We start from the raw sequence: 14,123 nt of genomic DNA on the forward strand, positions 1-14,123 counted from the left end.
AGAGATATGAAGTTTGGATCATTTTCCACGGCACACCTGACTGGGCTAGGGATAGAGATATGAGGCCCCATGTATGGCACGGTGTTGTTTGCTGCCATACGGTAACTTATATGCAATATGCACGCAACCCCTTAAACTGTTTCTTGAAGATTCTTTGCCCTTCTCGGAAGGGCTTCATCCTATGTCACCCGTACTCTCACACGTGAGGGGAAACAAACAACTGACTTGAAGTGCCCTTCTGCTTCTGCGTCATCACCCCGTGCTCACACGGAGACGGGAGCCCAAAGTGTCCATCAGTTCCAGCACTTCGGTTTGGAACGACCATTCAGTACGGTGGCCATGATTGTTTTCACTCCAAATGCCCTTCAGAGGTCGATATATCCCGTTTGGAATGCACCGAAAGTCGAACAAATATTCTAACCAGAATGCATTGCTTTGGTGACCCCTGACAAGAATGGGAGCTATCCGAAAGATAGAGAGGTATAATAAAAAGTAGTCAAACAAGCTGATCACTCTATTAATGAAAGAGTAATGATGACCTTCTTACCGAGAATCTCTTGGATGACTGGAAAAACTTTCTGCTCCTTGCCCTTACGAAAAAGAAGTTTATTCAAGTGTGCTATTAGTATACTTATTTTAAACTAAAAAATAGGAAAGTATACTTTTAGTTTACTTTTTATGTACTTCTCAGAAATGGGCTTTATGTACTTCTAAGATATATACTTATAATGACAATAAAGTATACTTGACTTATACTTACAAAAAGTCTAAATATACTTGAACTTTACTTAAGTATAATAAAATAAATAATTAATTAATAAAATAAACTTGAAGTATACTACTTTTTGGTAAGGGTGATCATTCTATTTCTCAACTTTGCTATATCGGTGGGAGGAGAAGGCTGATAGAAGTTACATGTGCTGTCTTTCCTGGCAATTCTGATTGCTTCTGGATCATCTGTGGACAGATGTTTTGTCACTTAAAAGTGTTTATCAGATAAGATGTGATGAATTCCCTCATGTTGTTGATGGTCCAGTTACCTGTGTTGGGTGGAGTCCCATCAATCCAAACATCTCCATAATCTTCTTGATCAACAGTTTTGAGTACCAAAGCAAAGAAGACTGCAAAGCCCAGTACCTAAAGAAACCAATACAAGCACATCAAGTCCAGGTTTCTGTAGCAACAAAACATCTAGCGGACAGTGTCAACAAGCTGCACAGAAAGTGGTATTGTACAATACAGATAAATAAACAATATAAAATACCAAAAAAATAAAAATAAAGGTCCCATGAATTGTCTTTTTTATTCCATCTCTTACTTTTACAGCCTGGGTGATGAAGAGACTTTCAAAGAATGACACCACCATTGAGATGAGCCAGTATGGTCAACCCATACATCATAGTTAAGTATGTTGAAACACCACTGGTGGCTACAACAAGAAACCAACCAACCAACACAAACCACCAGGGCAAGCCTTTCTGACAACACTTTTTGCCGGAAAACGGCAGACTTGGCCACATGGTGATGGATAGTAATGTCTACAATGGACACGAGTGTTGTCACCGTACGACCACAACAGCTTGAAGTTGTCTAATTCTCCCTGCTGCACTAATAGTAGTACGGCTTTCCTCTGTGTATACCTATCCTTACAAGTACAATTTTAGCAGGATTATTTGTGTCCCCTTCAAAAATTGCTGTTGAGAAATTTTTTGTTTATTGTCCCCCCCCAACTGTTAGATTAAATTTACACCCCTGCTATTGCCCTCTGTGGGGCTGGAGCTATGGGTATGTAGACCACTGACAGAACAGGAGGAGACATGAGGTTCAAGTAGGTTCTTCATGCCTTGGACCTGCAATACAGCCTGGTTGTAGCTGTCTGGATTTGAGAAGGATGAAGGTCCCAGCAGTCTCTGCTCTCTCTCCGCATTTTGCAGTTGTTTGTAGAGATACTGGCTGTAGACGCTGTTTTCCATTTTGCTCTGGGCTCTCACAAAATCTGCTCTCTGTGATAGGAACAAAACAATATTACAGCTTCATATATATATATATATATATATATATATATATATATATATATATATATATATATATATATATATAAGAAGGGTTTGGTTCCAAAACACTATAAATCCAATTAGATTAATTTGAGTAAAAATGTGTTTTCTTTACCAAGAATGTGGCAAGATGAAAACCACTATTTTCTGTTTCAAACTTTCACATAGCATATTTGTTATAGTAACATTAAAAATTCAAATCCAGATTTTGATTTTCAAAGATTTATTATAAAATTTTATTTTATTTTTCCCAAAATGCAATAAGTTCATGACACTTTTTTTCCTCAAAATGCAATAAATCCATTGAATCAATATAAAAGTTAGTTTTCATATTAAAACTTTTGAAAATACACAACATTGTTAATCCACATATGACAGCCTCTGAACTTGGTCAATACTAATCTTATATTCAGGCACTGGACTAAAAATACATTCAATCAGTCATCGCTCCCAAAATGAATTCAACGGGTCATCTTGTTCATGCTATAAATTAATTAGTATAGCAATAAAAGAAAATTTCATCATGAACAAGAACATGAACAAGATCACGTTAGACCACAGAAATTCCAAAATGACATTTACCTTACATTCAACTTCCAAAAGTGCTCCCAGGTTACATTCATTTAGTTGACTAGTGCTATATGCTGTATTAACAAAAACATAAATGGCATTAATAAAATCAATATCATAATCTCGAATGCTCATCATGATTATGAGTGCGATATTGCATAGCTTGTCAGTAGGGGTGTCGCGATAACCGTGATATTCAAAGAATCAATTATTAATATCGTGTTAATTTAGCGTGTGACGATATACCGGTATTAGTGATAACCGCAATATTTAAAATGAACAGTTTTCTTATGATAACACCCATGTGGCAGTATTGTGATTTAACGCTGTCACTGTCACACAAGAAGAAGACGCAGCGCTCACAGCTACTCCGATGAGTAAGTTGCCATTATTTTACTAGTCATAGAATGGGAACGTTATATTAACCTGTTAACAGCAGTTTTCTTTGTTCATATCTTTGAGTAAAGGGTGTTTATTTCAAAAAGTACCGTGTTTTCTTTACTCGTCTTATTTTTGTTTTTGCAATCAATATGGCCTGTGCGTAGTAAAACTTTATTTCTTTGTTCAAATCTATTAACAGTTACACGATTAAAACAGATCTTGAAAAACTGAGAGACCACATTGCTACATTAAACTCGGTAAAATGTTAAGTTTGTCACAGTGCCATGCACTTAATGCCTCATCTCATTCTTCAATAAGGTTCATTAGTTAACATTAGTTAATTACATTAGTTAACATATATAAATAACATAAATAATAATGAACAATTTTTATTAACATTAACAAAGATTAATAAATTGTGTAATAATGTATTGTTCATTGTTCATTCATGTTAGTTAATACATTAATGTTAACAAAATACATCTTATTGTAAAGTGTTACCATTAATATTTATTCATCATACAGTTGAACTTGACAGTATTTTCTCTCTTGTTATTTCATAGGAGCTACATAGAAGACGGAGAAAGCCAGAGTCTTGTGCCCTGCCTTTATCAGTATCCTTATGTTCGTTGGGTGAAAAAGAAAAACTCAATAAACAAAGTAAAAAATAATTTGACTGATAACTTGTTTCTATAGATATCACGATAAAGCGATATTGTGAATTCATATGGCCACAATAACTGTGATATGAAAAATCTAATATCGTGACAGCCCTACTTGTCAGTTATCTACGGCTCTGTGTATCCATCTGAAAGTACGTGATGGAGATTAACTATTAATCACAGAACTGGCTTTACTGACGAGATGTGCATGACAATCACACGTGATTTATCGTGCAGCCCTAAGTTTGTTTGTTGATTTGTTGATTGTTGATTTGTTGATTGTTTTGTACAAAGTACAAAATAGATGAGGGAAACTAGGATGAGGGAAACTAGGATGCCGCCACTGCTGTCTAGAGTGCATGGAATGGTGCACTGTGATTGGTTGAGCAGATATATCGCATTCTGCAGAGAAGGGAGACTGGAGTACCCCCTGTCCTGCACATTTTGTATGTCTCCCTCAATTATCACACCTGATTCAACTCATCGGCTCATTAGTGGAGATTGCAAGACCTGAAGTGGGTGTGTCAGATATAAGAGGACATACAAAACGTGCAGTGCTGGGGATACTTCATGGAGAGGTTTGAGAACCCCTGACCTATTGGACTGCGCCATTTAAGAGTTTCATGATAGATATAGATATATAGATATAGATATAGATATAGATATATACATTTCAAAAGTTTTTTTCTTGTAATTTTGATGATTAGAGCTTACAACTCATGAAAGTCAAAAATCCAGCATCTTAAAATATTAGAATATTTCCTAAGATCAATCAAAAAAGGGATTTGCAAAACAGAAAAGTTCAAGTTCTTTAAAGTATGTTCATTTATGCACTCAATACTTGGTTGGGGCTCCTTTAGCACAAATTAGAGCATCAGTGAGGTGTGGAAGTGATCAGCCTGTGGCACTGCTGAGGCACTATTGAGCCTTAAAATGCCCGTTCAGGGTACTGCAATAAAACTAACAGAGGAATTGTCCAAGCTGACAACATTCAACACTATATTTGGATGTTACAGATTTTGGCATCTTCCATTTGGCATAATTTCAGCTCAGGTTGAACTTCAATGCAAAATCAATGGGACATACGAATGTCTAAATGGTGTTGTCCCGATCGTCAATGATGTTCTGGAGCATGATGACTAGGGATGTGTCTCGAAAATGGAGACTTTTGAAAATGCTGCAGACTCCGGTTTAGTTTGAAAACTCCGGGGTTGAGTTTCAGTGTAAACGGACCAAAACAGAAACTTTTGAACATAATGGCGTGGCTGCCCACATTCGCTCTGCTTATCCTTGACAACCGTGTAAACAATAACATCACACGCATTGTTGTACCCATAGATGTATAGGTAGATTCCCCATTCGATCACTCCAAGCATGTAGACGCCTCCGCGATCTTAATAACAGGGAATCTACCTATTCATATCCATGGCTGCACCTGCATGAATTGTCACGTGACATGCGTTTTAGGTTGTGTAGTGTAAACGGAGACCGTTTCTGAAACGCAGCGGAAACGTCAGTGTAGACAAGGATTGTTTTCATTCTTAAACGCCATTTTAAAATGAAAACGCACTAGTGTAAACGGGGCCGTATTCAGCTGCAAGTGCTTTCATCAGTATGTGTGTGGCCGTGAAATCAAAGTGGAGTCTGATCACAAGCCGCTTGAATCAGTGATGAAAAAACCTCTAGCCGCAGCTCCGCCGCAACTTCAAAGAATGATTCTTCAACTCCAGAAATATGACATCACCATCACACAGAGCAGGGCCTGAGTATTGTGATGTACCTGCTTAGAAGTACTGGAATAAACTCGGATGATGTTACTGAAAGCATCAATTGTCAGCGTAGATGCTTCCTGTGAGAAACAAGACCAGGATCCAACTGCGGATGAACGAATTAAGAGTTTATTAGATCTGAGGATAATCAGTAGGATAACGAAAACCGCCAGCACTCCGTCAGGAAGACCAGCAGGAAGACTTCACCGGCATCAGCCAGACAGCGGCGAGGGAAAGTGACGAGCCCGCAGTGGAGTCCAGCGTCCAAGCCGAGAGAGAGGTGAGGTGAGTCGAGTCGGCTGCTAGTTGGTGCTGGCCTCAGCAAGAGAGAGAACAGGGCAGACAAACTCCCAGAGTCCTAGAGTTATCAGGCAGACCGAGAGGGCAAAAACAGGGACACCAGACCGACAAGACAGGGGAAAAAAAATCGAATGAATAAAGCAGGGTCAAAAAACCTCAGAAAGCAAGGTGAAGGTTAGCGCTTCTAACAATGCTTACGGACCGACACAAGACAGCAAACACCAGGGCATGATAAAGGGAAGATAATCAGCGTAAAATGGGGTGCAGGTGAGGGAGAATACGTTAACAGGGATAACAAGAGGGGCGGAGAGAAACATAACGGTGATTGGGAAACACCTGGCGAGCCACCAAAACAAAACCCATGTGCTCCAGGACAGCAAAAGCCTCAGACCCCACTGAGATCGTGACAGTACCCCCTCCCCCAAGGAGCGCCACCAGGCGACTTAAGGGAGGGTTTTACCACGTTTACGGCGGAAGTCGTCGATCAGCGACCGATCCAGAATATCCCGAGCCGGAACCCAACTCCTCTCCTCCGGACCGTAGCCCTCCCAGTCCACCAGGTATTGGAAACCCCTGCCACGACGACGAACATCTAGTAATCTCCTAACAGAATAGGCAGGAGAACCATCCACTAGACGAGGGGGAGGGGGGGCAGTGGATGAAATGTTGGTATTAAGGGAGGACCTGAAAACAGGCTTAACCCTGGATACATGGAAAACAGGGTGAACCCGACCAAGAGAGGAGGGCAACTTGAGCCGAACCGCAACCGGACCGCAAAGGATCTTTGTGATCTTTGTGATCTGGTATGGCCCAATGAACCTGGGTGCCAATTTGCGAGAGACAGCCTTGAGAGGCAGGTCCTTGGTAGACAGCCATACCTTCTGACCACAGACATAACGGGGCGCCGGAATCCGGTGGCGATCAGCCGCTGCCTTGGTCTGTCTGGAGGCCTGGACCAGGGCCTTCCTCCAGACACTACGACATCTCCGAACAAAGGCTAGGGCAGATGGAACTGCAGCATCGGGTTCCTGAGAGGGAAACAAAGGAGGAAGGTAACCAACAGAAACATTCAAAGGGTGACATACCTGTGGATGCTACTGGAAGAGTATTATGGGAATACTCGATCCACGTGAGCTGTTGGCTCCAAGAGGCAGGATTGCGGAATGCCAGGCAGCGGAGAACTCGCTCGAGATCCTGATTGGCTCGCTCACACTGACCGTTGGTCTGAGGATGAAAACCTGATGACAGACTTGTAGAGGCCCCAATCTGTCGACAAAATTCTTGCCAGAAGCGGGAGAAAAACTGGGGACCCCTGTCAGAGACCACGTCCACCGGAAGACCATGGATACGGAAGACGTGGTCTATTACCAGTTGGGCTGTCTCCTTGGCAGATGGAAGTTTGGGTAGGGGTACAAAATGGACCGCCTTAGAGAAGCGATCCACCACCGTGAGAATTACGGTGTAACCATTCGAAAGAGGTAAGCCAGAGACAAAATCTAAGGCAATGTGTGACCAGGGACGAGAGGGAATGGGCAGGGGTTGAAGTTGACCAATGGAGGGATGGTTAGAGACTTTGTTTTGGGCACAAACGGAGCAAGCCAATACAAACTGCCTGACATCCTGACCCATAGAGGGCCACCAAAATTGCTGACGGATGGCAGCCAGAGATCTCCTGACTCCTGGATGGCAGGTGATCCTAGACTCATGACCCCACTGAAGGACCTCAGGGCGTAGCGCTGCTGGCACGAGCAACCGACCCGCATCCACACTCAACTGGTACTTCCACCCCTCGTCCCGGCCTCCTCCACCCGCCGCTCGATGCTCCAGGAGAGAGCCCCCACCACCACTCCCTCATGGAGTATAGTCTCCGTAGGAGCCTCCTCTTCCGATCGCTCGAAAACTGGCGGGATAGAGTATCGGGCTTAATGTTCTTAGCCCCAGGCCGGTACGAAAGGGTGAAATTAAAGCGGTCAAAGAAGAGTGCCCAGCGGGCCTGGCGCGGACTCAGCCTCTTGGCCGAACGGATATATTCCAAGTTCTTATGATCCGTCCAGACCAAGAAGGGCAGCGCCGACCCCTCCAACCAGTGGCGCCACTCACCCAGGGCCAACCTCACTGCCAGCAGCTCACGATTGCCAATGTCGTAATTTCGTTTTGCAGGGTTAAGGCGATGGGAAAAATATGCACAGGGGTGCACCTTCCCATCCTTACAGGAACGCTGGGACAAGACTGCGCCTACCCCAACTTCAGACGCATCCACCTCAACAATGAACTTCCGTTCAGACCTAGGAGCGGAGAGAACAGGAGCAGAGATAAATCGGGACTTTAAATTATCAAAGGCCTCCTGAGCCGGAGCGCTCCAGGTGAACGGTCTCTTGATGGAGGTGAGCGCCGTCAAGGGTGCAGCTACCTGGCCAAAATTCCTGATGAATCGCCGGTAAAAGTTGGCGAAGCCCAAGAAACGCTGCAGAGCCTTCCTGGAGTTGGGGACTGGCCACTTGGCGACAGCCTCGACCTTGGCCTGATCTGGCTTAATCTCCCCTGCTGAGACTACAAAGCCCAGGAACGAGACTGACTTGGCGTGGAACTCGCACTTCTCCGCTTTGACATAAAGCTGGTTCTCCAGTAGCCGTTGGAGGACCTGGCGCACATGCTGAGTGTGTACCTGAAGGGATGGAGAAAAGATGAGAATATCATCGAGGTACACAAAGACAAATCTGTTAATCATGTCTCCCAACACGCTATTGACCATGCCCTGGAAGACAGCCGGAGCATTGGTAAGCCCAAACGGAAGGACCAGGTATTCATAGTGTCCCGTGGGGGTATTGAAGGCTGTCTTCCACTCATCGCCCTCACGAATACGGATGAGATGATAGGCGTTGCGGAGGTCTAATTTAGTAAAGACCTTGGCTCCCTGCAAAAGTTCAAAGGCAGAAGACATTAATGGCAAGGGGTACCTGTTCTTTATAGTAATGTCATTTAACCCTCGATAATCAATGCAAGGACGCAGAGAGCCATCCTTCTTCTTAACGAAGAAGAACCCAGCGCCAGCGGGGGAAGACGAGTGGCGAATGAGACCGGCTTTTAAGGATTCTTGAATGTATGTGTCCATAGCCTCTCGTTCAGGACCTGACAGGGGAAAATAGGCGACCCCGGGACGGAGAAGTGCCTGGGAGGAGGTCGATGGCACAATCGAACGGCCGGTGAGGAGGCAGCGAGGTGGCCCGGGACTTGCTGAAAACCCGCCGCAGATCACAATACTCCGCCGGTACCCCAGTGAGGTCAGCCGCCTCAACCTGCAACACAGGAGAAACAGACACGGAAGGAGAGGCAGAACCAAGGCAACATGCATGACACGACTGACTCCAGGACACAATCTGACTGCGGGACCAATCCACATGAGGGCTGTGCTGAACCAACCAAGGGTGCCCCAGAACAAGTCTGGCGTGAGGGGACTCCAGAAGGAACAGCACAACCGACTCATGGTGATTGCCCGAGACAACAAGACTTACACGAGGGGTGGTGTGGGTGATAGTGGCTATAGGCTGACCAGAGAGACCCCAGACAGTGACGGGAGAGAAGAAAGAGGAATGGCAGGAATGCCCCAGTCCTTGGCAGTGCTATAGTCCAGGAAGCTGGCCTCGGCGCCAGAATCAATAAGAGCCTTGCAGGAATGGGCGGAGCCTTGGTACATGATGGTGGCGGCCAACTGGGTACGCGACTGGGGGGAGGTGAGAGGAGAAACGCCCACTAGGACTCCCCGGTTGACTAGTGGGCCTTGGCTTTTAACGGGCACAATTGAGCAAAGTGACCTGGCCTCCCACAATAGAGGCAGAGACCCTGCACCAACCTCTGTTGTTTCTCATGAGCAGATAATCGAAGTCGCCCCAACTGCATGGGCTCAGGATCCGTCTGGGACAATTGAGGTGGTTGTTGAGCCTTGAAAGGCTGGGCTGCTTCTAACCCCAAAGATGGACGTGAGGCCAAGCGTTGTTGACGCAAATGAAGGCGGCTCTCGACTCGAGTGGCCAGATCAATAAAGCCCTCCAGGTCCTTAGGTAACTCGTGTGTCGCGATCTCGTCCTGTATGCCGAAGTTCAGCCCCTCCCGAAACATAGCCCGCAACGCCCCCTCATTCCAATCGCAAGAGGCCGCTAGAGTCTTAAACTGGATTGCATATTCAGTCACAGAATGTTTACCTTGACGGAGCCGCGCTAGTTTAGATGCAGCCTCGTCTCCCTTAACAGAGCGATCAAACAGCTTCGTCATTTCACAGCGAAATTCCTCAAAGTCCGAACAGAAATGGGCTTTTGCATCCCAAACGGCCGTTCCCCACTCGCGAGCTTTTCCCGTCAGCAGTGTGATGACATAAGCGACCTTCAAACGCTCTGTAGCGTAACGGCGTGGTTGCAGCGCGAATACCAGCGCACACTGAGATAGAAACGCCCGACATGAATTCGGATCTCCATCATACAAGGGCGGATTGTTAGCGTGCGGCTCGGGCTCGTGCTGAGTGAGAGGCCGGGGAACCCCCGAAGCGACGGACGACAGGACATCTTGCAGTTCGCGGAAGCGACCACTTAATTCAGCCATTTGGGCAGTGAGGGTCTCCACCTCCTGAGCGGTGGACGAGAGCTGGCTGGCTTGGTGGCCGAGGAGAGCGCCTTGATGAGCGATAGCCGACCGAACAAACTCCTCACCGCTGGATCCATCTCTTGGTCGGTCCGTACTGTGAGAAACAAGACCAGGATCCAACTGCGGATGAACGAATTAAGAGTTTATTAGATCTGAGGATAATCAGTAGGATAACGAAACCGCCAGCACTCCGTCAGGAAGACCAGCAGGAAGACTTCACCGGCATCAGCCAGACAGCGGCGAGGGAAAGTGACGAGCCCGCAGTGGAGTCCAGCGTCCAAGCCGAGAGAGAGGTGAGTCGAGTCGGCTGCTAGTTGGTGCTGGCCTCAGCAAGAGAGAGAACAGGGCAGACAAACTCCCCAGAGTCCTAGAGTTATCAGGCAGACCGAGAGGGCAAAAACAGGGACACCAGACCGACAAGACAGGGAAAAAATCGAATGAATAAAGCAGGGTCAAAAAACCTCAGAAAGCAAGGTGAAGGTTAGCGCTTCTAACAATGCTTACGGACCGACACAAGACAGCAAACACCAAGGCATGATAAAGGGAAGATAATCAGCGTAAAATGGGGTGCAGGTGAGGGAGAATACGTTAACAGGGATAACAAGAGGGGCGGAGAAACATAACGGTGATTGTGAAACACCTGGCGAGCCACCAAAACAAAACCCATGTGCTCCAGGACAGCAAAAGCCTCAGACCCCACTGAGATCGTGACACTTCCAGTATCTCTTCAGAGAACTTCTTACCAGAAAGCATCAAGGAGACCAAAAACGTACTGAGGTTTGTAAGCAGATAACTAGCCTGTAACTGCAACCACATTAGCACTTATCTGCACCTCTGCTAGATTCTTCGGAGAAAAGGAACTTGTGGCAGCACTCAAACTCTGCAACATCTACTGTCTCAGCTTCAGTTAGAAGAGGCATATTTGGTTAACAGGTGGGTATATAAAGCACTTCTGAATGTGCATATTTCCTATAGACTACCACTTTTTTGACATTGTCATGCTGTCCTTAGGGGTAAGCATCATTCAGTCTGTCGGACACAGATTGGAACATCTGTGCCAGCACTGCCCCAGTGAGTCAACCTTGTTGCTGCAGCTGAGACAACTGGTTGGAAACCAGCGCCTGGAGATCTCCAACTGTGTGATTACTACTGGTGTCCTTAACCTGGAACATGATGCACAACAATTTCATTTTCACAATTCTGTCATTTCATTCTGTTATCCTTTTTTCTGTATTTCATTTTATCTGTCTGACTTATTCTCAGGAAATGGTTCCATTGTCCCCATGGCCTAGTACTGATAGATATAAACTTTGCATTGCATTTCTTCATAGATTCAACTCTGTTTAATATTAAACAATTAATTTATTTTAAATGGATGTTTTTCATAAATATCAGGCAATTTGCATGTTCTCATTCATCACATTTACATACCTAACCTAACTACCAAAATGTACTTAGATATCTATTCATATTATCAAGTATAAATAAGTATATAGATTACAAACTTATTGTGACAGGGTTGAATTAGGGTTAAGGTTAGAAATGATACAAAACAAACAAAAAATTAGTACTGTGTAAAACTATAGCCACATATTTATATATATGTCTGAAAACAATTATGTTTTGATTATCTGAATATTTATTCCTCTATGCTGGTTGCTTACTGTGTAGTAGTTCTGGCATTCTTGGCCTGAAGTGGAAAAATATAATTTCTTGAAATTTGGCAGTGATTTATTCAATTTCTGAAGGACAAATGGCACAGTTTTCTGAGAAAGAACCATCTGTCTAATTAATTCAGCTGAACTGTATTGAAGTGTGTTTTTTAAACTTGCTTTTGGAAAGATGCTCATAAACCAATCAACTACAAACCCGAGTGGTTACAGCAGTGTCAGCAGTAACACCTGCTGCTTTCTTAACAGTGATGAACACTGTCAGACTGTATTTGTTATGTTTATTCCCTAGAGGGAGGTAAAGCGACTCCACCATGGGCTCCGCACCGCAATAAAAATAATTACCTGCCAAATTGGTCAAAGTACATGAAGTTAACCTTTATACACATAGGTTGTTTTCAACTGTATCAGGAAGAACCAAATTTAGAATAAAAATCACATTTCTCACCCTTGGCAGTTTTGAAGCAGAAAATACAGGACCCGACTTTGCAAAAAGATGGATCGTCAGAGCAGTAGATCTTAAAAGGAGAGAGAACATCACCCACAAGAGGGCTAATGATGCTGGAGGGAGGACTCAGGGCGATAGGGGGCATTGCAGAGTTGAGTGATTTGTCAGTAGTATGAGATGATGGAGAGACAGTGGTTGGCAAAAACGGCTGGACTGATGAATCCTTAGTACTGGATGTATCAACAATTGGAACAGTGTATCTAGCAGATCCAGATAAGCTGCCTTTGACAGCTAAGAGAAAACATATTTGGCATCAATCAAACAGGATCTTAAAGGAATACTCCACCCCAAAATGAAAATTTTGTCATTAATCACTTACCCCCTTGTTGTTCCAAACTCGTAAAAGCGTCATTCGTCTTTGGAACACAATTTTAGATATTTTGGATGAAAACCAGGAGGCTTGTGACTGTCCCATAGACTGCCAAGTAAATAACAGTGTCAAGGTCCAGAAAAGTATGAAAGACATCGTCAGAATAGTCCATCTGCCATCAGTGGTTCAACTGTAACGTTATGAAGCGACGTGAATACTTTTTGTAAGCGATGAAAACAAGAATAACGACTTTATTCAACAATTTGTCTCCTCTGTGTCTTTCCACATTACTTTAGCACCATTGTGGAGAATATGGGCTGAACGCAAACTGTGCATTCTGTGGCAGCCGCGATCAAATCAAAACATAAATACACGTAGAAAACGTATTCTTGTGTCGTGGCTGACACAGAATAGCGTACGCAGTTTGCGTTCAGCGGATATTCTCCAAAATGGCACTCCTGCCTCCCGTATAAGCCTCCCGGTTTTCATCCAAAATATCTTAAATTGTGTTCAGAAGAGGAACAAAGCTTTTACGGGTTTGGAACGACATGGGGGTAATGACAAAATTTTCATTTTGGGGTGGAGTAACACCCTTTAAATTTCAAGATGTACAAAGTAATTTGGGGTTACACTTTATTTTACGTGTGTCATTGATACAGTGTAATTATACAAATACAGAGTAAAATCAATTAACATCATGTACATGCGATAGGGTTAGGGTTTGGTTAAGGGTAGCTAAATATAACTATGCGAAACTGTCTTTACTATATAGAAGTAGGCCTATATATAACAAGGACAAAGCACTATCTAATTTGGTGGTCCCAAAATGCACTTAAAGGAAAAGTTCACCCAAAAATTGAATTGAATTTTTCACTTGTGAATCATGTTTGATCTGCGCATATTTCTCTTTTGATTCAGGTAAGACAACTTTTACACTGTGGAAAGCAATGTAATGGATTACAGGACTCTAATTTTACCCGGAAGCAAAGGTTTAAATTAAAATGACTTAATAATGGATTTATTGCAAACATGAAGCTTTTCACATCACAAGACATTAACTGATGGACTGGAGTTGTGTGGATTACTTGTGAATTGTGAATTTGTGATGTTTTTATCATCTGTTTCGACCTTCATTCTGACGGCACTCATTCACTGCAGAGGGTCCATTGGTGAGCAAGTGATGAGATGCAAATTTTTTTCCAAATCTGTTTCAATAAAAAAACAAAGTAGCATTTATTTGTATGTAAATAAATAAATACAGATG

At 43.8% G+C, this 14,123-nt stretch overlaps 1 long non-coding RNA gene across 1 annotated transcript; it reads left to right on the forward strand.

Moving 5' to 3' along the window:
• Positions 1-281: 281 nt before the first annotated feature.
• LOC122137878 lies at positions 282-1,950 on the forward strand. The gene is made up of 3 exons (XR_006155111.1): positions 282-480; positions 1,098-1,226; positions 1,327-1,950. It is a non-coding gene; the product is annotated as an uncharacterized LOC122137878 (long non-coding RNA).
• The last annotated feature ends 12,173 nt before the right edge of the window (positions 1,951-14,123 follow it).

The sequence above is a fragment of the Cyprinus carpio genome, chromosome B7, assembly GCF_018340385.1.
Source record: "Cyprinus carpio isolate SPL01 chromosome B7, ASM1834038v1, whole genome shotgun sequence".
Lineage (NCBI taxonomy): Eukaryota > Metazoa > Chordata > Actinopteri > Cypriniformes > Cyprinidae > Cyprinus > Cyprinus carpio.